The 27,441-nt window shown below is 50.1% G+C and overlaps 1 protein-coding gene across 2 annotated transcripts in view; it reads right to left on the reverse strand.

Annotated features, from left to right (window-relative positions):
- LOC146782964 (phospholipid scramblase 1-like) overlaps window positions 1–27,441 on the reverse strand; it is a 125,988-nt gene that overhangs the window by 84,610 nt on the left and 13,937 nt on the right. The window contains exon 1 of one of the 2 annotated variants that reach the window (XM_085639891.1): window positions 16,732–16,858. The exons of the other annotated variant lie outside the window; for it this stretch is intronic. The gene's annotated coding sequence lies outside the window, so the exon portion shown is untranslated. Of the gene's footprint in view, window positions 1–16,731; window positions 16,859–27,441 lie in introns of those variants that run through there. 2 annotated transcript variants of the gene reach the window in all.

Consider the following 27,441-nt stretch of genomic DNA (forward strand, 5'->3'; position numbering starts at 1 on the left):
GCCTTGTGCACTTCAGGATAAGTGGACAGGTCCATTTGAGGTTGTGGAGCGCAAAAGTCCTATCACCTACTTGGTGGACATGCAGACTCCCAGGAACCCTTTGAGGGTCCTACATGTTAACCGCCTTAAGCCCCACTTAGAGAGGACCGAAGTGGGCATGCTGCTGGCCACTGATGATGGAATGGAAGAGGAGACCGAGCCTCTTCCTGACCTCTTAGTGGCCTCTGAGAAAGATGGGTCAGTGGATGGAGTTAACCTCTCACCCACCCTGACGCCCGAACAACAGGAAGATTGCCGCCACTTGCTGGGACAGTTTTCCGACCGATTCTCCCTGGTTCCTGGTGTCACAGATTGGTGCGTCCATGATGTGGACACAGGAGACAGCTTACCTGTGAAGCACAAGGCTTACAGGGTAACTGACAGGGTCAGAGCTTGCATTAAGGAGGAGGTCTCCAAAATGCTTGCGCTAGGGGTGGTTGAGTCCTCCAGCAGTCCTTGGTCCAGCCCCGTGGTCTTGGTCCCCAAAGCTGCTGCGCCGGGAGCCACACCTGAACTCCGGTTCTGTGTGGACTACAGAGGACTCAATTCAGTAACGAAGACTGACACGCACCCCATCCCCAGAGCTGATGAGCTCATTGATCGGCTGGGGGCTGCCCGGTTCCTCAGCACGTTTGATTTAACGTCTGGGTACTGGCAGATCGCCTTGACCGATGGGGCCAAAGAGAGGTCAGCATTCTCTACTCCAGATGGGCACTTCCAGTTCCGAGTCATGCCATTTGGAATGAAGAATGCCCCTGCCACCTTTCAGAGGTTGGTCAACCAGGTACTGGTTGGGCTGGATGCGTTCAGTGCCGCCTACCTGGATGACATCGCAGTGTTCAGTGCCACCTGGCCCGAACACCTGCGCCACCTCTGGGAAGTGTTGATGGCTCTGCGCCGAGCAGGCCTCACGATCAAGGCAAGCAAGTGCCAGATCGGGCAGGGTTCCGTGGTGTACTTGGGACACCAAGTGGGGAGTGGCAAGGTGGCACCCTTGCAACCCACAATTGAGACCATCCTGGCTTGGGAACCCCCCAAGACGCAGACCGCAGTGAGGGCCTTCCTGGGGCTCACTGGGTACTACAGGAGGTTTGTCAAGGGCTATGGAACGATTGTTGCCCCCTTGACAGAGCTGACTTCCAAGAAGCAGCCCAGGAACGTGATTTGGACTGACACCTGTCAGAAAGCTTTCGACACCCTGAAGACTGCCATGTGCACGGCGCCCGTGCTCTTGGCCCCTGACTTCTCCAAGGAATTCCTAGTGCAGACAGACGCTTCAGAGCATGGTGTAGGGGCTGTTCTCTCCCAGATGACTGAGGAGGGCTGGGACCAACCCGTAGCCTTCATCAGTAGGAGGTTACTTCCACGGGAAAGTAGGTGGAGTGCAATTGAGCGAGAAGCATTTGCTGTGGTCTGGGCGCTGAAGAAGCTAAGACCCTACTTGTTTGGGTCTCACTTCCGGGTTCAGACGGACCACAGGCCCCTCAGATGGTTGATGCAAATGAGGGGTGAGAACCCGAAGCTGTTGAGGTGGTCCATCTCCCTACAGGGTATGGACTTTACGGTGGAACACCGTCCTGGTACAGATCACGCCAACGCTGACGGTCTGTCCAGGTATTTCCGCCTTAGTGACGAGGAACCCCCTGGGCAAGGGTAGTTCCCCCCACATTTCAGCTGGAGGGGACACGTGTTAGACCTGGCACCTTGGCGTGAGTTTCCCTTCCACTTTTTGATGGTGTGCCTCGATTGTTTTGCTGGTGTTGTCCGCTCAGGGCACTGCGCCACGGCTAATCCGTGCCGCAGTGCAAGTGCTCCCGGGGTAAAGTATACCTGTAATTGATGTCCATGATTGGTTTATTGGATTCACTGTCAGTCCCCAGTAAAGTGCACCAGGGGTGCCAGGGCTTGTGAATGCCAATGCTGCTGGTGGGCTTGCAGCACTGGTTGCGCCACCCACGGAAGCGGCCTTGTAAAGTGTGTCTAGGGTCTGCCACCGCAGACCCTGTGCGCGGTCCGGGACCGTCGCGCTGACTGCGCAAGTGCCCCCACTTGCCAGTCCCTAAACCTTCCCTTACCTACATATTAGCCACCCCTCCGGTAGGCCCAAGGGCAGGGTGCATTGTAGGCATAAGGTAGGACATGCCCTGATGTGTGTGGCATGTCTTAGTAGTGAATTACAGCCATTTTCGTTCTTCACTATTGAAGGCTACCTGCTCTCCATAGGCCAGAATGGGCTGCCGGGATCACGCCAACGCTGTGACCCCAGTGGACTCAAGGAGCATGGTAGAAGTGTCAAGTTTAGTATGCCTGAATTCAGGATAATAAAATACTTCTTGTAGTCAAGTTTATTTTAATATCCTGGGTTTGTAAATACTACTTTTAGAAGGTTAGTATTTACTGACCTGGCCATTCAGTCCGCCTCTGCTGTGTGTATGTGTTCTGCCTGGCAACAGTAAGGAGCAGGGTTGGGGAATCCCCAGAGACAGGTTGGCTGCCAGGTGGTGGGTAGCGAGGTGACACCTGGATGGGTGGGAGGAGTACACCTTGACTCTTGAATAGACCTGTGCTCTGCCACCACAAAGCCGGCGCCGCCCCCTGTGGGGCGGCTGATGTCTCTGCCCTGCTGCTGAAAGGAAAGAGCAGACTCACCATAACAAAGTGCTCCAGAACAGGACTGAGCCAGGCCTAGGCCCCCTGGCGCTAAAGAACAAAAGAATCATGGTATAAAAGTAGGAGCCTGGCTCCTAAGAAATCAGAATCCTGTTTACCACAAAGAACCTCTGCCCGACTAGAAGGAGAAGAAGACGCTGGAGGAGCTGGCCTGCTGCTTGCCTTGCTGAGAAAGGAGAGGAAGAGACTTACTGAAAAGACTTTGCTACTTTGTGCTTGAACATTCTCCAAGGGCTTGATCTGAGCTTGCCCCCTGAACAGAACCCCAGGACCAGTGGGTTCTCTGTGCTTCTTGCTCATCCTCCAATTCGAGCCGTGTGGGCATCCCGCTGGAAAAGAGACTGCGCCCCTCATCGCCCCTCCTAGGGCCGTGACACTCAGAAGCTCGCCTGCCTCCAACCCGTGAGAGCCCCGCTCCGTCCCGAGCCGCTCTCTGTTCCCGGGCCAGGCCGCCTGCATCCCTGTCACCGCCTGCTACTGGAGCGCGCTGACCGCGCTATCACCCCTCCCGCCGGAAGCCGTCCGACGACTGTGATCTACGCCGGGTCACCCAGCTGCACTGACCGTGCCCTGCGACCCCGCTTCGCTATCCCCGGACATCTCAGGCCGCGCCGCCCCCGCTGTGGAGACCCTCCTGCACCGCCGTGCTAAAGGGTCGCTGGCCGCGCCTGCCTACGGGCCCACACCTGCTGATTGAGGACCCAAGAACACTTCTTAAGCCGAGAGTCGCACCGACCTGTGCCGACTCTCCACATCACGAAAGAAGTTCCAGTATCGGGCTCGGGGCCCGCAACGCCTTATTTCCCCGTTCGCAGGAGCCGATCTCTGTGAGTACTGGAACCACAAGTAACATTTGCAAGAGACTACACAGTATCCATTTGAAGCTACGAACAACGAACATTTGCCTGCTTTACAACCTGGTGGCATAGCGAAAACGTTATTGGTCTTGTGATAAGTCTGCTGAGATATATACCTATTTTTACATAAAGAAGCGTATTTTTATATATATCCAAGCCTGGTGTCCGTTTCTGGGGGGGATTGATGTATTTACTGTGTGTACGATTGTAAGTGCTTAACCAACAACGCCTGAGGAATCGCCTTGGCTGCTCACGCCACGCACCTAGAGGGTGAGCAAGGGTCATTCGCGAGGGGTTATCCTGCGCCCTGACGTGGAGGAGAGGGTTCCTGCTTGACACAAGGGCAACCTTGCGCCAACCAGAGATCCCCGACTCTAACACAGGCCCTGCGGCTACTATTTCCTACTGGGCTACCCCACATTCCTAGAAGTATTGCTTTCTTTTATTATTTACCCATCCATGTGGCATCCGCAACTTTGGATTGGTAAATAAAAAATAAAAAAACACACACGAAAAAACCTGTGTGTATGCGCTGTGACGCATGCATGTGCGTACATCATGAATGTGTACACCTAGAACGTTGGCGTGGTTACTGTGATCGGAGACCCCCAGGACTCTAGTGGGCGCCATACGTGATAGCGTAGGTCACATGAGAAATAATCAGGCAAACATTAATGAAGTATTCACTCAGTATTACAAGCAGCTGTACTCTTTCCCCAGGAACCCTCCTCAACGTAGGTGCGGAATTACCTGCAAGCGGTGGCACTTTCTCGCTTGACCCTGCAGCAGTTGTTTGACTTGGAGTAGTCTCTCCAGATACAGGAGATCGATCTAGCAGTCCGCTAGAAGGCGCGCGTCAAGGTCCCAGGTACAGACGGGCTCCCCATGGAGCATTATGCTACTTTCGGAGCCACTCTAGCTCCTAACATGATGGACAACTACCGAGTTATTCAACAAACTCTTGACTCTAGACCGAGACCGCATGGAGTCCCCACGTTATTCATCATGAAATTACTTGAAATTTGCCTCACTAGGAATTTCTTCTGTTTTGATGACATATTTTTCCAACAGGTTAAGGGCACGTCGATGGGCGCTATTTTTGCCCCAAACTTGGCCATTTTATGCATGGACTGTATTGAAACTACCACTATTCTGTCACCCACTAATCCCTTTATATCAGGCGTCAAAGTATGGCGTCGATATATAGACGATGTCTTTCTCATCTGGCACAATAATACTGACTCACTGTCTAATTTCCAGCATTGGCTTAACAACAACTGTCTAGGCCTCAAGTTCACACTCTCCAGTGACTCCACATCCATTCCCTTCCTTGATTTGACCATATACCACTCTGAAGGTGAGCTCCTAACCAAACTCTACAGGAAGCCTACCGAACGAAATACTCTGCTCCGTTATGAGAGTAATCACCCCAGAGCCTTGAGGGACTCTCTACCATACTCACAATTTTTGCGCATTCGGCGTAATTGCTTTTCTAAAGAGAATTATTTCACCGAGGCCTCAGTCCTCTCTGAAAAACTTAAAACTAGAGGTTACCCCAAACGTCTTGTTCGCAACGCCCAGAAACGGGCTTGGTATTGCCCTAGGGAAACATTGCTCACACCCAACCCCAAAAAAGAAACCAAAAGAATTGTATGTGTCACCACCTTCTCTGTCATCTCAAACCAGGTGCGAAAATCTGTCCTTAAACACTGGCCTATACTGAATGCAGGCAGCCTTAATCTGGAGAAACCATTATTTGCCTTCCGCAAAAATCGCAATTTAAAAGACCACCTTGTGCGAGCAGCAATTCCCAAAAAAACACCTCCCACAACACTTAATTCATATTGGGGTCTCACACCACTGGTGGGGCATGCAAAATGTGGTAACTGTAATTTGTGTGATCTGACGTTAGAAGGCAAATCCTTTTCGTTCGGTGACATTGTCATTAATTCTAATGGTTTCTCGAATTGCAACACATGTAATGTGATTTATTTGATCCAGTGCCCATGCAAGAAAAACTATATTGGGCAGACTACCCAGAAGATTAAAACAAGGATTGGTCAACACCGCAGCAGGATTCGCTGTAATGTCCCTAATGCACCACTGGTAGAACATTTTAATCAGGCTAATCACCAGGACAATGAGATCAAATGGACTGTTCTGCGAATCATCAAGCTACCACCAAGAGGTGGTGATCTGGCACAAATGCTGAACAAAGAAGAACTGAAGCTTATCATTCAACTTGACACAATTCGCAATGGTTTAAACAGAAATGAAGATTGGCTCTCTCTTATTTAGACCCCTCTGCAAATTATGGGAATTCTGTATAACCCCTTGTTTTATGCCTTTGACAATTGTTGAAATTACGATACTGGTTTAACTGATCGTCGTATTGTTTTAACTGATCCACGCTCTGTTTCCGTATTCACCTTCTTCAAGTTACACTGACCCAACATGGCCGCCATCTATTCACTCACGCAATCACGTCCCAGCACGGCCGGCACTTCCTGTCACATGACCCGGGTCCGTTATCACGTGACTCCTGAATCCTTCTTTTACCCTCCAGCCAAGTCGGTCACTACCAACTGGCGATTGTGCGTTCCCCTGGATGCTGGTAAGTGTCATACTGGCGCGCTACTGTGCTCGTTCTCGACGACCTTGCTCCCCTCACCCTTAACTCCCGCGGTATGGTTTTCCACAGGCGGACCTTGGATTCGCAGGCCGTTTTGCTGGGAAGTTGGTCGTTCTTTGAAATTCCCGCAACCTGTTGCATCGTACTACTGGTGAGCGTACATTCCTTCACTCCGCCCTTCCCTTCCCTGGTTACCCTTTCGGGTTCTAATTGTTTTCCGTCCTAGGGTTAGCTGAACCACTGGTATTATCCTGGCTGACCCATGCAAGCAACTCCTCACTTGGACTCCAGTGCAACCTACTCTAGGAGCGATTCGGTTCCTTTTGGGTTAGTTTTCCGCCTTTCCTTCGTTCCCAGTCACGACGCGACCGGCTCACCGTTAGTCTTCACGTCCTCTTGACCTTTTCGCTATTGTGTTCATGTACCACTTCACCGTTAACCTTCTGGCGATTCACCTACACTCCACCACGCACCATCCCAGTCCATTGCACTTGTCCAATTCAGCCTTGAGCGTATGTGCAAGATTCGTTCATTCGGTTCACTTCACCAGCCATACCTTAACTTCGCCTCAACAACCAGCCGCCAGATGTGTCTCTCACGTATGGCATGGAGTGCATGGTTACTGACAGTTTTTCTCACAGTATTATTAGGTTTTAACTTACCTTTCCTTTCTCTCTTATTTTTTCCCCTTCTAATTGTACAGGAATTGTAAATTCAGGCTTTTTACTCCTTCTAGTCCTGATGATGATCTATGTATTGGTTGAATAGATCGAAACGTCGTCGACCCAATGTACAAACATGCATCTTAAACGCACTTGTTAAAAATTGTGCATGTTGTTGTACCTTTAAGAAAGCTTGCCCTTGTATTTGTACTGGCTATAAGCTTCATTCTTCAGCCTGATGTATGTTTTTTGTGTTTGATTGTCTGCACTTTCTGTTTAGTTTGTAAGGACACAGGACTGTGTCCCACTCTACATTCTAATTTTATGTCAGAAATTAATTCTAATTGATCATTAAAACTTCAATGCCCGGCTGGGCATTGTATAAATGATATAGAGCCGACTCTGGTCTATATTTATCGCATGTTGCATTGTTCTTGAAGGACCTGTTGTTTTTCAAAATGGACAACTACCGAGAGGCACACCACTGGGGTGTTTTACCCAGCTCCATGCGCAAGACCCTCATTGTGGTGCTCCCAAAACAGGGTAGAGACCCCCTTGAGGTGAGCTCTTATCACCCGTTGTCAATGTTGCACATTGACTACAAAATCTTAAGTAAGATCGGGTGAAGAGAGTCTCACGCAATGTCAGTTTAAAATTCACCCAATTCTGGATTTGGGGGGGGGGTTGGTGGGAGGGTGGGGTTGTTTGGATTTGTGTTTTTTGTTTTCAAGGCGAAGTATCGGCTATGGTTCAGTCTCGGGTGTTGCGCTATTTGCTAGGGGACCCTTGATCTACTGGAGGGGATGGGGGGGGACGGGTTGAGATTGATGTCTTGGAACGTCAATGGATTGGGGGACCGTATCAAACGGGGTGTTGTGCTGCAATATTTGCGTCGTCTGACTCCTGATGTGGTGTTCTTACAGGAGACGCATCTGGTTGGTAATGTTTGTCATGCCATGAACAGGGGGGGATACCGACTCGTGGCCCACTCTGGTTTCACCACTGGTTCGAGAGGGCTAGGCATTCTCCTGCGAGCTTCACTTCCGTTGGAGATCACCAGGGTGGTCCTAGACGATAGAGGGCGCTATGTGGCTCTGACTGGGAGGTGGGAGGGGCAGTCCCTTTCCTTGATCTCGGTCTATGTTCCCCCGGGCCTCCAGAACTCCACCTTCTCAGACTTGGGTCGTATGTTGCTTGGGCATCCTGACAGTCTTTTGCTTATGGGTGGGGACTTTAATTCGGTTGTCTCGGGTGACCTGGATCGTCATCCGCCCAGGGCCCTCCCTGCTGCCCGGGCGTGGCTCGGCGGACTCCTGGAGACCTTTGGTCTGGTGGACTGTTGGAGGTTAATGCATCCGACACAGTGTCAGTACACCTTTCACTCTGGGGCCCATGGGAGTCTCTCCATATTGGATTATTTCCTTATGCCCGCAGCCCAGGCTACTCGGATTCGAGAGGTCAAACACCTGGCCCGGGGTATCTCTGATCACTCCCCACTGTGGTTGCTTTTTGACACTGGGTCGCGGTCCGCTGGGCGGATCGCTCCTATTAACCCTTGGTACCTGCGAGACCCCAAGATCCGTGATAGCCTGATTAAGTCGATTGATCAATATTTTCTTGAGAATGAGGGGTCGGTGTTGTCCTCGGTGTCCCTGTGGGAAGCTTTTAAAGCAGTGCTCCGCGGGCATGCCCTGTCCCAGATAGTGGAGGCTAAGAGGGTTAAGAGAGAGGCGGTGGTGACGCTGGAGACTGAAATATCGGGGCTGGAGGCAGCCTTGGAGGCGGGTGTCACTCCGGATGGGCTGCACGCCCTCAGCCTGAAGCAGTTTGAATATAAGTCTCTCATTACTGACGCTGCCAAGACCATGTATAGGGAGCAGCAGGGTAGGTTGTATGACGCCGGAGACAAGGCGGGTAAGCTGATTGCCTGGTTGGACAAGAAGGAGAGAGTGAATCGTGTGGTCCCGGAGCTTCGGGTTTCGGATGGAGTGTGTGCGACTGAGCCTGGTGAGATTGTGGAGTGTTTTGCTGACCACCTCCGGGCAGTGTACTCCCCGGTGTCTGATAGAGATGAGGACGACTCTCGTCTTCTGCTGCGGGATATTGCCCTGCCCGGCTTATCCGTCGAGGACCGCGAGCTGATGGATGCCCCTTTGTCTGTCGAAGAGATTGCTACTGCGATTCGCTCCCTCCGTTCGGGCAAGGCTATGGGCCCCAACGGCCTGCCGATTGAACTATATAAGTTACGCCCGGATAAAATCGCGCCTTTCCTCCGTCATATGTTTCAGGAATCGCTCGAGAGGGGTTCCCTTCCCGACGACCAGCGTCTGGCTACTATAGTGGTGATTCCCAAGGAGGGTAAGCCACGTGACCGCTGTGCCTCATATAGGCCTATCTCCCTACTAAATGCCGAACCCAAAATCCTTGCTAAGGTCCTCGCTAATCGCCTGCTGAGCGTTATATGTGACTTGATACATCCGGATCAATGCGGCTTCATCCCACATCGTAATACCGCTCTCAACTTACGGCGTCTGCACGGCGTCCTCGCTAGGGCGGAGTACTTCGCTGAACCGGCCATATTGGTTTCCTTAGACGCCACGATGGCCTTTGATACCATTGAGTGGCCATTCCTTTGGGCCGTCTTGGCGAAGTTTGGTTTTGGGGAGGGATTCCTTAGCTGGGTGAAGCTCCTTTATGCTGGACCAATGGCTCAGGTTGTTGTCAATGGGCGGGTTTCTCGGCCTTTCGCTCTCGGGAGGGGAACTAGGCAGGGGTGCCCGTTGTCCCCGCTGCTCTTTGCTCTCGCCCTGGAACCGCTCGCTGCCTGGCTCCGTTGGGAGCCCTCGATTAGGGGGCTCCGGTGGGCCCTGGGCTTCGAGGATCGGGTCTCATTGTACGCGGATGATATTCTCTTGTATCTCACCTCACCGCAGAAGTCGCTCAATGTTCTCTTTGATATCCTTACTTCCTTCGGGAAAAACTCGGGTCTGATAATTAATTGGTCCAAATCTTGTGTGTATCTTATCTCTGGTGGCCTCCCTCTCTTGCCGCCTCGGCTTCTGCTCCAAATATCTCAGTCCGGCTTTAAATACCTGGGGGTGTACGTTTCGTTGGATCCGGCGGTCCGCTATGAGCAGAATCTCCTGTCTCCACTCCGGCGTTTGAGGGCAGATACGGCTCGGTGGTGTAAGCTGCCCTTGTCTCCACTTGGTCGCGCGGCACTGTTTAAAATGATGTCCCTTCCCAGATTTCTTTATGCACTCCAGAACTCCTTCGATGTCATTCCGGCGGACTACTTTAGGGAAGTGGAGAGTTTGCAGAGGAGACTGGTTTGGGACGGGCGATCGCGTATCGCTTTGGCCAAGCTGACTCTTCCCTGGTATGACGGGGGCATCGCGCTTCCTGATATTAGACGGTACTACTGGGCCTCCCAGCTGTCTGCCATTAACCATGCTACGTACGCTCCTGGTTTGAACCAGGCATATGAGATGGATAAATTCCTGCTTCCCGGCGGTAACTATAACAGAGCGCTTTACTCTCGATCCGCTGGTAGGACCCTTACGGGCCCTACTAGGATTGCGGTACGTGTGTGGAAGGCGGCGAACGTAGCGATGGGCTGGAGTGAGCGTTTAACGTGTGCCACTCCTTTATTCGCCTCAGAACGCTTGGGAAGCCTATGGACAACGAAAGGCTTCGAGCACTGGGACACGATCGGCATCAGCAGAGTGGGGGACCTATGGGTTAAAGGTGCGGTTAAATCCTTTGCGGCGCTCCAGAGCGAGCACGAGCTTAGTGAAAGAGAGTTCTTCCGTTATGTACAGGTTCGGCACGCCCTGCTCTCGGTCTTTGGGGAGGGGACCACGGTCCCTGCTTCTTCGCCTCTCGAGGACCGCATACTCGATGGTCACGTCCCCGACAGTACTATCTCCCTGATCTACAAAAAACTGATAAACAATCGGGCTGACCTCTTGGTGCGTCTTCGGGAGGCATGGACGGGAGATGGGGTGGAGCTAGACGACGAGGACTGGCAGACTGCACTGTCATCCCCTAAGGAGGTGGCCATCCCAGCCCGTCTCCGCCTGGTCCAGCTTAAGATTCTCCATCGTGTATATGTGACGGCCCCCGCTTGGTCTCGATGGGGTTTTCTGACGACGGACTCTGTAAGCGTGGCTGCTGGCTCAGTGCCACTTTTCTCCACATCCTATGGGAATGCCGCGAGGTGGCGGAATATTGGCGCCAGGTTCATGATATTATGAGACGAGTCACCGGGGTCGCACTGCTGCCGGAGGTGCGTCGCTGTGTTCTGAATGTATGGGAGCCCAATGACTATAATGCGGCTCAGGCTCGGTGGGCGGCCTTGGGGAACATGATCGCAAAGAGAGATATAGCGCAGCTTTGGGGTTCCCAACGGCCTCCCACCGTGTCCGTATGGAAGGAGAACATGGACTGGTGCATGTTCAGGGAGAAAACTGTGTATGTGGCTCGTGGTAAACCGGGGGCTTGGGGTGGAATTTGGGGGCAGTGGAACGTGTATCGCGGGTCTATCTGTGCTCCCCCCCTGGTGGATACGTCTGGGGTTGCCTCATCCCCCTGATCCTTGAGGGTTCCTTGTATATCTCGTACTTCGGAGTACAGATTTGGTTCTCCCGTGGCCCCCTCCTCCCTCTCAGGCCTTCTTTTATTGACCGCCCTCGGGTGGTTGGGTGTGGACTCCCCCGGCTGTGGTTCGGCGCCCCGTTTCAAGTCGTTTCGCCTTGCTTTTTGTATTTCTTTATTTTTGTTGTTATTTATATTAAAAGTGTGTATCCTGATTTCCCTTATGTGCAGTCTGATCTACTGTGATATTGCGGAGCCCCTGTGGGCCAGTCATTGTTTTCTGATCTGCTTGACCACTTTAACTACTAGCGGCCGGCCCTGGCGGTTGTAGGCCCGTGCTTGTAACCCTTTCTATGCACAATAAAAAAAAAATCAAAAATTCACCCAATTCAATTACTTACATCAAACCTACCTTACACCACACCGCCTGTACAAAAAGTTTCAGGTGGTGTCCCCGCATGCACGAGATGTGGTCCGATAGATACTACATTTATTCATAACCTTTGGGAATGCCAGACGTTTAATTATTTGAAAAGTTTTATAAAGCTCGAACAAGACCCAGGCGGGTATCAGAGCGCTGTACAATATAACTAACGTTGACATGAGGAAACAGCAGTAGTACAATACAATAAGGAGATATAAGAGCTACCTGAAACATAAAAAGTACACGGGGGTGCAAAGGGAAGAAGATGTAAAAAGTGGTCAACCGATAACAGCCCTACTAGCAGGCGCCGTGAAGTTTTAGCAGAGAACTATGTCAAAAGGACAACAAAATACATTTTGAAACACAATATAAAACGATTGTCAAGCAGGAGAAGGAAGTGACTTGCAAATGTCATGGAGGCTATTGCTGATGAAGTTCATTCAAGAGTAGCCATTTGACCTGTTTTTTTAAATGAAGCAGTCGAGGAGTTGCCTCTGATATCCGGCGGTGGAAGAGCATTCCAAATTCTTGGAGCCAGCCCTGAGAAGGCACAGATGTAAGTTCTTTTTTGTGGAATTTAGGAGGTTTTAGTAGTAGAGCTTCTTAAGTTACGACTAGAACCGGAGAGCTCAAGTTTTTTTGCTAAGTACACGGGGTGTTGAAGTGAACAGCTTTGTGTGTCAGGCAGGCTATCTTGAAGCGGATCCTTGCTTCAATGGAAAGCCAGTTAAGTTGAATTAAGTCAGGTGTAATTTGATCATGCTTTCTGGAGCACGTGCTGAGTCTGGCAGAGGCTTTCAGAGAAGCTCTGAGCGGAGTTAACCTAGTCTTAGGACGCCCAGCTAGGGTCACCAAACCATACTCCAATTGTGAGCGGATTGGACCGCTGACTGGATGTCCTCAGGAGGTAGGAAAGGCTTGATTTTCCTAAGTGTTGAGCTGATGATTGGCACTAATGCCGATGATGCGCACATGAACCCAGTTGATGGAACATGGGTCGACGGTGATTGATGTCCAGTTGCCTTTAGCCCCGCTCCTTTGTTTTTTTGGTATCACAAAACAAATTAAGCGTACCAAACACTACTTGGAGCTAGTTGAGCTGACGTTGGTCCTTTTTAAGTGATGAATTGCCCTTGGTTTGAAGGCCCCTCATCCTCCCACGATTGAGTGCTGGCTTCGGTGACTCATAAATGGGCTCTGGCAGAAGTGGACGCCATGATATATGATCCTAGGTTGCAAGGGGGGGCGGGAGAAACTACAATGTGGTACACCTATGTTCTGAAGCTGCTCGACAAGTTGAATCTGCCAACCCCCCCCCCAGGTTATAGTACCTCCAATGGTGATCCAAGCGGCTGACTGGGTTGTACCGCTCTGAGCTCCATTCCTTTACACACATTTGCTCACTGGACATCAACGGGAGATCCTGCGATCCCCAGGGTGGGATGCGCAGGGGCCCACAAATCACCCCACTCTTTTCCCCCTTGGTACCACCATTAGCCTGTATTCCCCATGTTTACGGCATCCTCCTGTTCCCCACATTACCGCACTTCCACGTCGCTGCAAATAGCCCCAGCCGGAGGGTTTCAAAAGTTACCGTCTGCTTCCATTTATTTTGTGATATACACATTGGCCAATTCCCAGCATGACAGGGCGCGTTGTGCCCCTTCCAGTTGACATCCTATTCCTTTCTCTCTCATTATCTTCGGCTATACCTTTCATGTCATTATATGACCCGCTACAGAAATATTGTTAATGTTGAAATGATAGGAGGGGTCGGTCCATCCACCTCGTGAACATGTTGATTATTGTAACCTGTGCAACTTGTGGCGGCTTTCAACTAATGTCAATAAATGGAAGAAAAAAACTGAAGGTGTGCGCCTAGGGTGATGCAGACGTCGGCAGCAGCAGGTTCGTCATCACGCTCTTTTATCTCTCTTTTTAGGTCTCGTCTGAGACAGCGCTTTAGCGCTGCTCTGGCGAGACTTATAGTAAGCGAGTTTTGGAAGTGCAAACAGTGGCTTTTCAGGCCTCCAAATACAGTGCATGTGCGCCGGGCGCGCGCACCATTTGGCAGCCTGAAAAGCACTGCCTGATCACTTTCACGGCCGCTTTGATGTCCTCAGTGAGCCGCGTGGCCACTGAGGACATCAAAGTGCACACCATTTGCCACCCCCTTCTTGCTTGTTATTGTCTAGCTAGGTGTCGTCCTTGTTTCCTTTGATCCCTATCTTTCCCTTTCTCAATCTCACCCTCTCCCTGCCTTTTACAACTGAGGCCCGCACCACTGTGCCCGCCCCCACTCCCCCCTCCCACTCCCTCCTCGTCAGCTTCAGTGCCTCTTGTTATATCCTGTATTCAATATTCGTCTACCGGGATGTTGTTACTTTCGATATTCCATAGTAGATCCTTGAAGAACTGAAATGTCATAGCTCCTAAACAGCTTTCCCTCACTTTCCATAACGTTCGACACTTCCACAACCTTTCAACTCCATTGAATGAATTTCAAGTCAGCCAGGAATGATTCAGCCACTGTTTGGCTTTGCCAGCCACCGTGCTCAGCGAGAAAGGCTTGACAGTTAAAGTTATCGTTTGAACGAAAACGTTTCTGCAGCAGCTAAACATTTGTTTTCTTTACTTGTAAGCTATGTCTTAGCTTTAATTGCCATGAAAAGTTTTCTGAAACAAAGGTTACGTCCTCCTTCGCTCATCACTAAATGCTTCAATAGCGTGGAAGTTTGCTGAGGAAAACATTTAATGGAACTTTTCATCTCTTCCAGAGTTGGCACGTGGCATTTAAAGTGACAGCGTTGCGACGTAATGAAGGGAGAAGTGTCTTTTGCCAACAAGCTGTTTTCAACAATGACAGGAAAAATGTCTGCAAGATGTGCCATAGACGCTGGGATATTTTATTCATGATTTTCAGCTTTAGATATCTCCAATTACTCCTTTTAGATTGAAGCGAACAACCCTGCGCGATCTGATTCTAAAATCTGTTCAGTAAAGAACACTCCTGCCTCCTACTGTCTGGAAAACACGAGTTTTATTCAATTGCCTATCGACTAGAGCCATCCATGTAATTTTAGACTGGTTCATTCTTCTTTCAGTGGTGAGCGCCTAGTGCTGTCAACTCACTCTGCTCTATGCTAGGAGAGAATCATGAAGTCAAGGTTGCTCAGTGTGATACGCATCCACTGATGACATATCCAGGTGATTATCAGGTAATGAGTTTCTATCCGAAGGGGCCAGCTCAGGCTTTCACACTTACACGGTCAATACTTTGACTGTGTACCCTTGATTTAGTTAATAAAAACACTTTTTGCTTAAAGTGCTTATCAATGAGAAAACTGTGGAACTAAACTCCGTATTAAGATGTATTTACCATCATGGCTAGTTTCTTGAAAATATTTCTCAAGTACATGCCAGTACCCACCCAGAATTCCAGACCAGTTCATAATAGGCCACTTGTGCCTTTTGTACCCACCAGCACACATGTGGTTTATGGCATTCACAAAATGTAATACATCCAGGCCCTCATTGTGAGTGTCCAGTTCTTTTCAGATCCTTTCACTAACACCACCAGCCATCAGTGCACACATCAATTGTTAACGCATCCACAATTAACTACTGTAGCAATCGCAGTAAGGCGCACTTTACTTTTAAACATATTCATCTAAAGCGCAGCATGCCACCATTGCTACAAAAATAAATACACATTTTTTTGGCCTACAATTTATAGACCTTTGTTGCAATTGGTGTTGCAATATTTAGCAATGGCAATAGCTCAAACTTAATTAATGCGAGACCTATTGCACTGCAAATGCTTGTTTTTTATGGTGTTGCACAATAGCAGCAAAAAGCTTTTGCTAACGCAATAGGCAAAAAAAATTTAAAAAGTGACTTATTGACTTTTCCAATGCTTGTTTCAGTTAGATAAACTCTATGATTATCAGGAAACACCAGTCCCAACCGTCATTGTGCCAGGTACGCCTCTGCCATGCTCCTATTGTATTGTATTGTAATTGCATTTATATAGCGCTTACTACCCCTGACGAGGCATTGAAGCGCTTTTTTGGCGAGTAGCACGCTACTGTGGGACCCATAAAGGATTAGTGTTGAATTAGTGTAATGAAATATGAAAGTAATTAAAGTGGTTGATATTAGTCACTTATTTGGATTCTGAAGGATAGAAGAGAAAAAAGATTAGTATTTATATAGCGCTTGTTACCCCTGATGGAGTGTTGAAGCGCCTTTTTTTTTTGTTTTTAGGGGCAGTAACACGCTACTCCGGAAACCTATAAAGGATTAGTGGTGGATTAGTATGGTGAAATATGAAAGTAATTTGAGTGGTGGCTATTAGTCACTTATTTGGATTCAGAAGGATAGTGGAGGGATGGAAGGGGGAGAAAGGTTTGCATTCATATAGCGCTTGTTACCCCTGAAGGGGTGTTAACGCGCTTTTCTGGCGAGGGTACGTGAATGTGTTGGGGCGGAGGGCCAGGTGAAATGTCCGTGCAGCGCCCCCCTCACACCTTATGCCTGCCCCCCTTCCCTCTCCCTCACAGTGGGGGCGGGCAGGAACCAGGAGGGCAGCTTGTTGTCTGGGCTTTGAGTGCTCCACCCTCTCCACCCAACCTCTCGGCCCCAGGAAGCATGGGCGGGGGACAGTAGCGTAACACAAGCCCCCGCAGCCCCTGCAGGGGGTGGGGGCGAGCTACAAGGGGCTACTCAGCACAGTACACCGGCCTGCGAAGTCCCGAGTACGTCTGAAAGGGGTCCCTCCTCTCCTTTCACTTTGCAGGGAGGCCCCCTTAAGTTTCGTTACGCCACCGGTGGGAGCGCTGCGCGCAGTACCTCTTCCTCGGCTTCTCGCCAGGCCCCCGGTTCGGTTCCGGTCGGTACCTGCAGCTCCCCCCCCGCAGGAGCCAGCGCCGGTGCCTTGATCCTTCCTCTCTGCCGCTCCCGGTAAGCATCACCCTCCCTGGCCGCTCCTGAGAAAATAAACCCAAGTGTTGGCAAGGGAGTGGGCGAGGCAGGGCGTGACCCGAGGCACGGGCAGACAGGTTACCGTACCCGGAAGTACCGGCGGGTCCTTGAACCTTACACCTCTGGGCAGGCGGGGCCCTAGAACGGAGGGAACGGCAGGCGCTGGGAAGGTTATTATGAGTTTATCTTTTCAGTGCTTTGCTTGTAGAGTTTGTTTTTGTCATGTGAGATCAGGCCCGGTTCTAGCGGTGGGCCGGGTGGGCCAGGCCCACCCAAACATGAGCCTGGCCCACCCAAACAGGAGCCTGGCCCACCTTCAAACAGGAGCCTTGGCCCTCGCAGTGAGGGCTTGAAGGCAGGCGCGCAGAGCACAGGTGGTGTGTGTCTGCCCCGGCCGAGACAGTTTACCGGCACGCACAAACACACAGACAGTTTTTGAGATTATCGCAGCCGCACCCGAGTACTTCACAGGTCTTTAAAAGACCATTTACATGTGAATGAGGCTTTGTTTATTTTTTCACCCCTTCATCTCCACATGGCGAAAGGGACAAATACTTTCTTTGGCCGCGGTCACCTTTGCCTACTGTTCTGCTGCGTGGATATTTCTTTTTCTATGCAGTGCAGGAGAAAATAAGTTTGTTTATTCCTATTCACCTTTCCTGACCCCTGCAGCAGCTTATCACGTCAGGCTGTGACACAAAGTTTGACTAATGGAGTAGGTAAGAGAATGTGTCACTATTTGTTTTTCTTTTATAAATCTGCACAGGCCCCGCAGGACACATACTTCGTGTGTGCTTCATTTAAACAGATGTTATTATCACGGGCGATGCAGGACAACAATAGGACAATAAAAAGATGCCCAGATAACGCTGGTGATGAATGATCCGCTGGAGAGCAATCATTTGTCTGTTAGTAGCTTTTAAATGCAGATGAACTGTATTTTATGGGGAAAGCTCAGTGGGTTACTGTCATTGTCACAGAGATCCTTGTGCTACTTGCAGTTCAGAAGTTACAATCCTAACATAGGGCAGTGACCTATGAACTGTCATCAAAGAGCTGCAGACAAACATGAATGGTATAGTTAGAACTTCGCTTTTTAGGTCTCGGCTGCGAAAGGCTGCGCTTGCGCAGTCTCGCTCCGAGATTTAATGAGTTGGAGTGACTTTGAGAAGAGGGGCTTGCACCCGCCCCTCTTCTCTCCTGTTCTCCATTGGCTGGCCTCTTAAATGCTGGCCAGCCACTGGAGAAGAGGTCCAGTCACTCCGTTGAAGCCCCGTCCTTTTCGGATCGGGGGGCGTGTTTTTTGCGAGAAGTCTCAGGGAGGAGACAACAGCAAAACACGCCCCCAAATCCGAAAATGAGGCTCCCTTTCTCCGAGGCATTTTTGCTGTGCCTCGGAGAAAGGCGGTGGTGCCCCGGCGTTGCTCCCGCGCACACACGCTATCGCTTTTACTAATTGCACTTCATCGCGTGAGATGTCTGCTGTTAATTTAAAGCGTTCTTTTCAAGAGTCACCGTAACAGCGACAGAAATAGACATTATCACGGGTAGGCAGCAGAATATTTCTATTTCCAACACAGAAAAAAAAGCGTCCCCAAATTGTGCTGATTCTGTTGCCGGCGGCCCCGCACGCTGCTGTGAATAACCTCAGAAGCAGCAGCGAGAAATAGCGAAGGCGAACTGACGAATCAGCTGACGGTGACCCTGTGTCTTGAAACACGAGCCGCGAGCGTCCACGCATCACGAGTTGCGCGCGGGAATCAAAGGAGCTGGTGTCATGTTAGTTACACAGATGATTGCCCAGACATGTGAGGTTTTTAAAACGAGGCTCCTCGCATGTGCGGCAGCTGTATTGTCTCTGAAAGTGTGGGATACTGTGAGACTCCGCACGAGTTGCAGGCCTCACAATTGCCGCTGCCGCACGCTGGCTGGTGTTAAAGGCGGTTTATTGTCTTGTAAGGAAGGGGCGAGGGGAGGGTTTGGTGGTTGGGCGGTGCTAATAATTCAGTCGTGATTTTTGCAAGGAGGGAAAGGCCGTCATGTTTTAACAAGCAGTACGAAAGGCGACGCGAGTGCCGCCTTCCGTGATATTGAATGTAGTAATTTACCATATTTTGAGTTGTGGTCCACGACAAATATGAGGCAAACAACATTAACAAAATAACGCCTCCGAATCCGAAAATGCCGCTGCGTCATTTTTCTTTTTTTTTCTCGTCGTCGCGTCTAGAGTCCCGAGAGTCGGTCTTCTCCCGTAGCCATGTCGGTGTGCTCTGTGCCGCCCCCTAGCAGTCCGTGCCTCCATGGCCGGTGCTCATCTCTCGCCCTCTGATCCCCCAGAGTGTCCCCCCATGCTCCATCCCACCCCCTGGACCCTGCCCTGCCCCTACACTCTTTTGGCCTGGCCACCGCCGGCTTTCGCACTGCTAAGTAACTTCCGAGCGAGTGGGCGGTGCGGTGCCAAGCCGGCTTTGCCCAGGCCCTCTCTGACCGGCAAGTATACAGTTGACTACTTCAACAGCTTGGCAGCAGCACAGCGAGTGAAGACAGGGGGACTCGCGAGCACGGGGGGTTGCGGATATTATGACAGGGCACTGGGGGCGCGGGTATAGTTTTCATAGAGGCAAGAGATCGCAGCGCCTGTCAAGCAAATCGTTTGATTTCCTTGTGTCTTGGGCAAAAAACATGTGACTAGGCTTGGTCCATTGTAACCCCCTAAGGCAAGGTTTGTGTAATTAAAAATACTTTTACCAACAGTTCATTCCGGGTGACGTAGCATTTTTCGCCAGTGAACTCTTACAAAGAGGTTACGGTGGAACAAAATCCAGTCCGTTACCTCATCCCCAAGTCACAACCGGCACAGAATCCAGTCCAGGTTTTCCTTCGCCCACGGTTGCTTTTAGAGAGTTTTCTAGGAAGTACCCACCTCCCTGCTTGTAGGCAGAGGCAGCAGTCAGGGGCCTCTGCTTCTCTGACAGATGGCTTATTTCCTCAGCTCAGTCCGAGAGGGCAGATACCAGATTGCCCCCCCCCCCAAGAGCCCACTGGGAGTCCCTTGCATCAGCACCCGCCCCTTCCACAACCAATACAACACCTGAAGGCGATCAAGCAAGACTGGCAGCTTGAGTGGCAGCCGCAGGGAGGGGATGGTGGCCACCGCCTCACTAGTTAACGACTGGAGGCAGAAGAGAGAAGGGCGTCCAGAGAGAAGGGACAGAAAAAAGCAGTAGGGAGAGAGATGGGACGGAAGACAGAAGGAGAGAGAGCTGGAAAGGGAAGAAGCAAGGATGGAGGCAACTGAAGAAGGGCAAAAAAAAAGAGAGAAACAATGCAGTAAAGGAGTAAGGAAGTTGATTGAATATGCCCATTGCTGTCAAGTGTCCCTTGTAACATGCGATGCTGTTCGATAGCAGTTAGAAGTAGGCAGCATTGTATATTTTTTTTCCTCGTGAAATAAATGTCATTTTCTTAGTTGAATTATGCTGGCCGGACTTCTATGTGAAAATTGTATGTGGGCTATGTACTTACACACAAAAGTAAAGTGAGACATCTGTTCAGTCTATTTTCCTGAGGATATCCAGTGTCACCAGTTGCTACTACAAACAAGCATTTACACAAGTTTAAGCTATTGGCATTGTAAATGACAAAGCCTTTTATTTATGTTTTAAAAACAAAAACAAAAATTAAAAAGGCATTGTCATTTGCAATGTCAATAGCTCAAACTCGCGTAAATGCAAGACCTATTGCATTGCAAATGCTTGTGTATAATTCTCTCTCTCTTCTTTGGATAAAGGTATGCTGAGGAAAAATAAGGTTTTCTCCTAAAAAATGAGTGCCGGTGAGTGCCACCTGCAACCACCGGTTCACATTTACCGGTGTGTGTGTGGTGTCAGTGTTATGCCGTTATGTGTGCTGCGAAATGCACGCATGCGTTGTGGTTGTGTTAACTATTGTGTTAGGATTATTTTGGATATAGAAATGCGTTTAAGCGTTGAGCACGGTTCCTTATGCCAACTAAGGTGCACTCATATGCAGAAATGTGTGTTTGTTGAAGTTTGTGTTTGTTTCTTGTGCGTGCTTGTGAGGCTGTAAGAAAATAAAACTTTATTAAAGATAATAAAAAGCCTAATGTGTATCCGTGCTTTGCGGCGAATGGCTATACCGGTTGTGTTTGTGTATTTAGAGCAGACGATTGTCACGCCATCATAAACACCTTTTAATAATTGTGTGTGTGTGTGTGTAGGTGGCTCTGTGGGTGGCTCTATTTGTCTGTGGGTTGCTCTATGTGAGTGGCTCTGTGTGGGTGGCTCTGTGTGTGTGGGTGGCTTTGTGTGTGTGGCTGTGTGTGTGGGTGCAAATGCAATAGGTCTCGCATTTGAGAGTGATTAAGCTATTGACATTGTAAATAACAATGCTGTTTCTTTATATGTTTTAAAAACAAAAACATAAACAAAAATAATGTCATGAGCAATGCCAATAGCTCTAACTTTAACAATGCCGAGACCATTGCATTGTAAATGCTTGTTTTGTTTTGGGATATAGTTAGAACTTCCCCAGTCTTTCATTATTCTAATGTTGCTAACATGAGTATGTTTGAGCAGATATACATTTTTATCAGTAAAGCAGATCCCCATGGATTACTCTTTAAATCCTAAGGTTGTGTTTCCCCAGACCAAACCCTCTTAAAATATACTGCCCACCAGTATGGATGACATGTGATTCATGCACCTTGTAATCCTCATTGGCTTATGTGACATTCCCTGTAGACTGATTTATATACTTGTATGATTCATTGTCTCTGTATAATGTGTGCGTGGTGTAAAGTACTGACACACACTACACTGATATGAGTTACGCTATACAACAAATTAAATGTATATGAGAGAGGGGCTACGTAAAGATGAGGGGCACTGTTGGAGGGTGGCAGTGAGGGAATCTGAGGAGGAGGTAGTGGGGGGGCTATGGAGCGAAGAGGGGCACTGTTGGAGGGTGGCAGTGAGGGAATCTGAGGAAGAGGTCACGGGGTGGAGGGGGGAGCTAGAGAGAGACGAGGGGCACTGGTGGAGGGTGGCAGTGAGGGAATCTGAGGAGGAGGTCACGAGGGGGAGGAGCTATGGGGAGATGAGGGGCACTTGTGGCGTGTGGCAGTGAGGGAATCCGAGGAAGAGGTCAATAGTGGGGGCCATGGAGGGATGAGGGGCACTGTTGGAAGGTGGTAGTAAAGGTATTTACGGAGAAAGAGGTTATTGGTGTGGCGCCAAAAAAGACTTTCACATCAGCTCTAAACCCGGCCCTGTCATGGCCTTTCTGTTTTTGTTTATTTAATTAGCAGTCGGCTCATAAGGGCTACTGTGGAACATACTTTAAAGTGCGTGCTAATTATATTTACTGCTATATTCAATGTTTTAAGTTTGAAGGTGATTTTACTAATGTTTTTACTGGGAAAAATGAAAGTTGAGCCCGATGGTGCCTGATATGGGGCTGAGGCCCAAGGTCAACTGTGAGATAAGGTGCACTGGAGAGGAGTAGTGGATAATCAAGCCCGTAAGGGAGTGCGTTGCAGAGTCCGGGGTCAGGTGAAGGTAGTAATGAAGAGGGATTCTCCCTGAAGGCTCGTACAGAGGGAGCCTGTAAGGGAGCGCGTTCCAGAGTCCGGGGTCAGGTGGAGGTAGTAATGAAGAGGGATTCTCCCTGAAGGCTCGCACAGAGGGAGCCTGCAAGGGAGCGCGTTCCAGATTCCGGGGTCAGGTGGAGGTAGTAATGAAGAGGGATTCTCCCTGAAGGTTCGTACAGAGGGAGCCTGTAAGGGAGCGCGTTCCAGAGTCCGGGGTCAGGTGGAGGTAGTAATGAAGAGGGATTCTCCCTGAAGGCTCGCACAGAGGGAGCCCGAGAAGTGTCAGTTGCCTGATACTCCCACCTCAGAAACCTCCTTTTCCCATCAAAGGAACATACATAGAAAAAACACTTTTTGAGAGTGATAATATTTAGAAAGAGATTTGGAAAAGAGTGCGTTTTACTGGGCCTTGTAAGACTAAGGAGAGATAAAGGAGGGCCCTGAAGCAGGCCTACCCAGACATATATGCGACAAATCAAGCCCGCAGTGGCCCACCCAAATGCACCCTTGGCCCACCCAAATAAAAATTCCTGGAGCCGGGCCTGTGTGAGATGCAGGACTATAAGTACCAGAATGCCAAGGAGGCGAGGGGGGGGGGGGGGACAAATCAGGGCTGTGTGATCTCCTCCTATCTGACAAAGGCGTTTCATCTTGAAGTCTGCATTTGAATCAGATCTTAGGGGAAGAGGGGATGTGGTCACCCGTGTGCCACTCACGGTGCGTCTATTATAGAATATGCCACTAGTTTGTATGTGCATGTTTTTACCTGACGAGATAGCTCAGACGGGCGAGCACTTACTGCAATGGCTCCCACAGCTGCTTACACATCTGTAATGGATGCAGGCCCGCTGGATGCCTCCAACAATGCCTCAGAAAGGGGCTCTGCTGGTTGTTGTACTTAAGGCTTTTGCTACACTGCTGTCTTTTGTCCTCTCCACAACACAGCTTCTTCTGGGCAAACAGCTGTGGGGCACCCGCTTCAGTGTTTTAGGCTCTTCACTAATTCAGAAGGTGCCAACCAGTCATGTGGGTGCAATAGCACCAGCAGGAGGCAACACTCCCCACCCCCCCACAATAGCATGCATGTTCTACGCATAAATAAAACACACCACACAAATTTTGTTTGGGTAAAAAACTGCTGCAGGTTTATTACATACACCGTTATGTAATATGGTGGGTTATCTTACGGGCGATCCAAGGGCAGGCAACCATCTGGGCCGCCTGCCCGCCTGATGAGCCAAGCAGCACTGGGGCGAACACCATCTGTGCTGCCCCTTCGGTGATCCTCTTCCCGGATCACGGTCCCTTATTACTCACGCCCCTTTCAGGACGGAGCGTAGCAAGGCAAGTCCCCGGTTGTTCAGGTCCACAACCGCCCGAAGGACTAACGGGGCGCCGACACAGTTTTCCAGGAACCTCCCATGAGGCTCCTGGGCTCTGGCTCTGGCATCCCCTATGGTGCCGTGCAGAGGTACCCTTCGGTACCCAATTGCTTCCAGATCGCCCTGTAACTCCGCCACAGCTCTGGAGGCGGCCACCGTCGCCGCCAGAGCCCCCCACCAAAATAGCTATAGTCTTGCCCGCTATCTCTCCTGTCTAGAGCCTCCCGCAAATCTAGATGAAAGGGAACATCCCTACTGGTTATCGATACCCCATCTATATCCCAGTAGCCCTAGATGTTAGCTTGGGTCAACTAGTGTCTGAAGAAACAAAAACGCCCTTTATGCCTGTGAAGTTGTGCCAAGCACTAAACACCTCACGCCGCAAAGTTCCACTGCGTCACATGACTCAGCCCCGTCTCACTCAGGGGGGACAGTTTCAGACACCCTGGCTCACGATGCCCCACCTGTTTGCTGATCACACTGGCAGCCACCCATCTAGCACCGTGTGTGACTGGACACATGTGACTCGCATCTCTGGGACAGCAGCTCACATGTTAGGAGACCGCTCCAACCCCCGCTTGCCAGCTTAGGCTATTCAGGCGAGGGGGATAATTCTTAACCCTGGCACGGTCCCTTTACTTGCTAAATCCATGCGCACAGGGATGTTCATAACAGGCGTATGAGACAATGAGCACGGCTGCCCTCCAGCACTTGCCCTGCATCCCTTATTCCTTGCGGGAATTTCGAACGCTCAGCTCCCTCTGGTGAAGCCCCCTAGGCATCCCGCTCAGAGAATCTGTCCGATTCGATACAGGGCGCACTGTCTGTAATCCAGTGCCGAACACTTGATGTGGAAGATGCCACACACTGCCTCGGTCATGGGAACCTAACGAGCACTCCAATTTCCCCCGGGTGTACCACTAAATGGGACTGGCTCCACCCAGCTGTAACGCTCCTACTGCGCTGAGTAAATGCAGCCCAGGATGACCCTTAAACAATCCGCGTGGTGTGCTGCCACAAGCCGTATTGGTAATAAGAACCTTAAGAAGCACACAATTACCACCGGGGCGTACCCCTCAATGAGACCGGCTCCAGACAGCTGTAGGCCAGAGGGACACAATATTCAACCGATATACTGGATTCTGCCACTTGCTACCCTACTGGTTGCGTCCCTGTGTTTATGTGAAGGGCGCGTGCCCACGGGGCATGCAGTCGCTGATTTTGACTATCAACATATTTGGGACACCGGTCGCAGAAGGTGCCCCTTCTAGTCTCTGGTTTAAGCCCCTAGAAGGATAACCAGAGAGTGGACAAGTCTGTGGGAGCCAGGGGGGGACATACTGTGCAAAAACCTGCCCTTTCCTGAATATTGGGACACCAAAAGGTCTATGATACCCTGTCGCCCTTTGGCACTAACGCAGTGTTAACCAAACTTAACCAAACTTTACTGCGCCACAGTACACTTGGTAGCTGACAACTACCACCAGCCTGCTGCCCTGGTTAACTTGCGGGTGAATATATCTTAACTGAAGCGACCGGATACCTGCCCTTGGCTGCAGCCGAATGCCCACGTCATGAACATGGTACCCGATTCTATAAGGTGCCCGCAGGTGTTCCCCATGAAGGCCCTCGTAGCCAATTGCACAATGCAGTCATTATTTTCTAAGTGCCTCTCTCTGCGTTGAAATTTCCTGAGTAAGTGTAAAATTATACTTTTCCACCATTCGGCAGGAAACCGGTGGCAAAGGCAGGCTGTTAATTAGTGGCTTCTGACATTGCCGCTGTGTAACTACTACAAAACCACAGTACACCTACAACACGCCAGTACCATTGGCTTTAACAATGCTTGTTAGTTGCATAAGGTAACTGAAGTCACAATTCCGGCTTCGCTGCGTAGCATATTGAACATGCCTCCATTCAGACCTGGTGGGACTGTCACCTTATGTGTTGAACAAGCATGAATAGTCTCCCTGCGAAGAGTAGTGAGCTTACCCGCAATTGGGACCATTCCACTAATCAACTTCCGCAACAGCCAGACAGGTCACCTGCACGTGAGCCAGGTACCGAAAGCGGGAGCCCTTTGGAAACGGAATAGCGTCGCACAATCCCTGCGTTGGAGACAAAATGTACCTCGTTGTACAGCGAAAGAGGCACATGCGAGGACAAAATAACTATTCTTAGCAAAACAGAGCCTGTCCGCATCTTTTGCCTAAATAGGGACAAAAGATGAACCATGCTATTCTCACTGCCCAAGTCTGTGATGTCCTCTTCGCTACCTCTGGCATGTTTCTCATAATTCGCCATATATGACTGACACCGCACTCTCAGCCTGTGCTTAGTGTGATCTTGGCCCACTTTGGTGTGACCAGAGCCCCGTGGAGTATACTTGGGTTCTAGGCCGGTAATGCTCAAGTGTTGGGTGAGGAAGATGAAACCATACTTGCCGAGCCCCGGCCAGAACCGAAAACCATTTTACCATTTGTCATCGGTAGCACATTCATCAATGGACATTGAGAAGGGCCACATGCATAACTCCTGGTGGCCAAAGGACCTTGCTGGCCCAGCGGCGAAATCTTCATTCAATGCAACAATACGAAACAGACTTCTCACGGCGCACGCCACCCAGGTGCCAAGCAAGACACCAGGTTTACCCTAACATCACAACTCCAAAGAAAAGGCACCCCAAACTCCTGCGCGAGTCACTCACGAGGCACCGCTGAAGGATCCACCCCTGAACAACGCCTTCGATGGATAGCAATCTCAACCGCAAAAGGGACCATTACACTAAGCAACACCACCAATCAATGGAAATCAACCATACCCCCCTGTAAAACAGGTAAAATGTGTGTGAACCTAGCCATGGCCAGACGAAACCATAGACGTAGTTTGTCTGGGGCATTGTAGAGACGTAACCGATACCAGGCAACCTGTCCCTTCCATCTGAGAATCGATAATCATTAACAGAATGCCTGGTGACCTAGAAGAGGCATATCACTGTGCAGCTCCCCGCGGTGCAAAGGCGCATGCTATCAGAGGGAACCTCAAATCCGGTGCTTTCTTTACCTGCCTTTGCATCATCTGTGGTCATGCGACCTTGGCTGGTGGCGTGCTTCCTTTACCTGCCTACGCATCATCTGTGATCATGCGACCTTGGCTGGTGGCGTGCTTTCTTTACCTGCCTTTGCATCATCTGTGGTCATGCCACCTTGGCTGGTGGCGTGCTATACCTGAATCTAACGGAAAATGAAAACTCTGGACTGCAGCCAAGAAAGCTAAATAAATGAATTAGCCCCACCCCGGGCACTCTGTCCAATTACCGCCAAGAAAGGCGCACCGCAACGCCAATTGAAGGCAGACTTAGACTTTGTTCAGAGAAATGTGTTTGTTTCATGCAACATCCATCAAAAAAAAAATTCTGCTCAAAACAGGACCTCACCTTTGGAACATAGGAGGGTGTAAAAGAATTTTTTGCAGTAATATTGGGGTGCTGCTGGTGTTTCCAAATTGAAAACATACCTCGCTATGCCTGGATATTAGCTGTGGACACATTAGGAATTTGGACAAGTGTGCCTGTGCACTGTCAGT

The sequence above is a fragment of the Triturus cristatus genome, chromosome 12 (assembly GCF_964204655.1).
Source record: "Triturus cristatus chromosome 12, aTriCri1.1, whole genome shotgun sequence".
NCBI lineage: Eukaryota > Metazoa > Chordata > Amphibia > Caudata > Salamandridae > Triturus > Triturus cristatus.